We start from the raw sequence: 3,328 nt of genomic DNA, 5'->3' as shown, positions 1-3,328 counted from the left end.
CTGCCATATGTTGCTGGCAACATATAGCGCTTTCATACCATACCAACAAGTATTCCCAGCTTTGTTTGAGCGACGCAACGCCGTGTGTTTGTACGCGTCATTATTGCATTGCCGCAACACACATACACTCAAACACCCACACACAAGCACTGGGCAACGTTTGCCCTGTTGCTAATGCTGCTACAAATGTATCAGTATAATTCTGCAGCAACTAAAACAGCGCATCATGTTGCCGCAGTAACTGCAAGCGGCAAACAAAGCGTAATGATCATATTAAATGTGATATAACTCAATTTATAATTATTTCAAGCATACAAAAATATGAAGTTGAGTCGAATAGAAGCAGGAAGTGGGGGCAACACAGAAGGTAGTAAGCAAAATAATTGTAATGTTGCTGTACGCGCTTGAAAGAGAACAAAGTGCGATGTTGCAAGCTTTGTATCTTTGTAAATATGAATGAGAAAAACAAATCGTTTGCATTTTTTGCTTCATAAATGTCATACCCTGTATATTATTATTGTGTTTTAAATTTTAATTTCGAAATTTTTATATTTTTTACCTTTCACTGACACATGAAAAGCGCATAGTTAAAGCATAAGCAAACGATTAGAGAGGAGCAGTTTAGGAAAGTATGGTTCAACATAAAATTCATTTTTTTAGTTAAAGTTGTGTGTAATTTTAAGTTTTGATATTATTTTCTATCCATGTTGTATAATTTTTACAAAGCAGATAAATCACGATGTGAAAAACCAAAAGCGAAATATTTGCACATTAGCATTAACAACAGAAATAACAATAACAACAACCATATTGCATGTATTTGTATGTATTTCCAAATTCAGTAAATATAAGCACAATTCTTTTGGAAAAAAAAATAATAAAACTATAAACAACAAAAGATTTGAAGAAAATTATAAATAATCAGGGAAAATATTTGTAAAAATTAAAAATAATAAGAAAATGTGGCAAAAATGCAAAAAACTATTATACTCCCTAGCAACATGTTGCAAGCGTATAAAAATACTAGTATGCGCACGAGTATAAAAAAGTTGTAAAAAAATTTGCATGCTGAAAAACAATTTGTGAATTTGAAAACTTGAAAATAGCAAAAAATAAAACAAAATAAAGGTTAAATGAAAAAACTGTATAGCCAAAATGTTAAAATATGCTGCTAATTAAGACAAAAAAAAACATTAAAACAATTAAAATGAAAAATTTAAAATTGCATTGGCAAAAAGTTGAACATCCAAGCTTTCAAAAAAAACTAAAATTCCAATGACATGCAGAAAACAAAAACAAATACCAATTGATTTCAAAAACCAAAACACAAATGGAAAATTTCATGCCATTTCCAGTATAAACTGAACACATACATTAGACCAATTAATTAATAATATTTCTTTTAACAAAATGCTTAAAAAAAAAACAGTTTAAAATTATGCAGCAAAAGAGTAAATAATTTTCGCTAAATAATAAACAAGGCATTCACGCTAAACGCAGTATATTAAAATGTTTGAAATTTTTCTTTATAGAAATTCACGCTAACAGCATTATGTTAAAATTTTTGCTTTGTTTTATTGTGCAAAATATAAATTTAAAATCCAAACAAGTCAAGTCGTTCAAGCTGCCTACAATTTATATGTTTTTTGAAATTTTTTTCACATTAATGGTTTTAAATAAATATTTTTTAATTTTTTTCCACTAATGTTATTAAATAAAACACAATTCTCATAATTAAATTTAAAAAAATTGTAATTAAAAAAATATATATTTTTTTATTCAATAATTAAATTAAAAACGTATCCAACTAAAAATTGCAATTGCTATAAATAGTCAGTAATATATTAAAAAAATACATAATTTTGTTTGTAAATATAAAAATAACTCTTCAAATCAAAAATTTGTAAAATAGCCAATATTCACATTTTGTATAAAAAGTTGAGTAATAGTGAACATGCTGAAAATATGTAAATAACCAAAAGATTTATAACGCGCTGAAGGCAAGTACTTTAGCACATATCAAAACCAGCCAGTAAAAACTCTATTTTAAACATTATTTTTTAGGCAACATGAGTTTTACTATTTTTTCGAGGTTAAAACAAAAATACAAAAAGTGACAAGTCTTGCAAATTTTCAAATATTTTACTATTTTACTAACTTGAAACATGTTGTGGTCCTTTTTATCATAATTTTTTATTATATCAGCGCACTTTTTAAGCAAATTTCTTATAACACAGACTTGCGTGCTTCTCGATTTATGCGTACATAACAGCAAATTTTAATTATAACTAATAGTATTGTATTCGAAATCTGTTGTAAGATTTTTGACTTGTTAACACTTACTTTTTTATGCATACAACTCAAGTATTTTTGCTTTAAAACACACACACACTCGCCTACATGAAACTGTAACACATATACAGTTAATAATAATTTTCGCTATCGTTCAGCTACAGTTTATAAGTTGCTTATAACTAATATAAACGAAAAAAAGTAAAATGTATGAAAAACTATAAAAGCGACTGCCAGACAGCGCCCAGAATCCTGCGGAGACTCTAATTGTCTAAGGATTCGCATGCATGATACATGACTGCAGCAAAATCAACTGTACATATCTAAGTAATGATTTACAATAAAGAGAATGCAACAGTTGAATTTGCACATTTCATGTTGTTGCATACATTGTGCAACAAATGCAATAAATATAAAATATAATAACAAATGCTGCTTAACAAAATAAACTTATAAATTGTAGCTAAACCTTCATTGAACAACTTTTATAAACTGCTGTTTGTATGCGAAGGAAAGCTGCAGATTACATTATATATATATACACACACATACATATACATACATTTACCCTACACATATACTAAATAACGTTACCGTAGCCACGTACCATATACATAATAATAAAATATTGTTGTAATTTAGTAGTTTTGCTTTATTTCTATTATATAAGTTTAAATAATAATTTATTGCATAGTTTGTACGTATGAGAATATTAAAAACAATTCAAACAAAACTATTGAAAAATAAATAAAGTTAAAGAAATAAATGGCACTGAAAGTTATTAAATAACAACACAAAACCTAAATGTTGTTTGTTTTGCTGTAAAACAAGTAAAGAAAGAGAGAGAGAGTAATAGAGAAATAGAGAAAGATAAAGGGCGCATACGAAATATGTAGATGGGTGTGCTATAAGAAAATAGGTATTTTTGCTTTTTGATTTTTTTGAAACATAAAAAATTGATTTCATAAAAATTTCGGTTTTTTTTAAATTTTTTTTATTGAAATTTTTGAAGTTTCTTTTTGTTAAAAATTTAAAA

The sequence above is a fragment of the Bactrocera latifrons genome, unplaced genomic scaffold (genome assembly GCF_001853355.1).
Source record: "Bactrocera latifrons isolate USDA-ARS-PBARC rearing strain unplaced genomic scaffold, ASM185335v1 scaffold_59, whole genome shotgun sequence".
Lineage (NCBI taxonomy): Eukaryota > Metazoa > Arthropoda > Insecta > Diptera > Tephritidae > Bactrocera > Bactrocera latifrons.
This window is presented reverse-complemented; position numbering follows the sequence as displayed.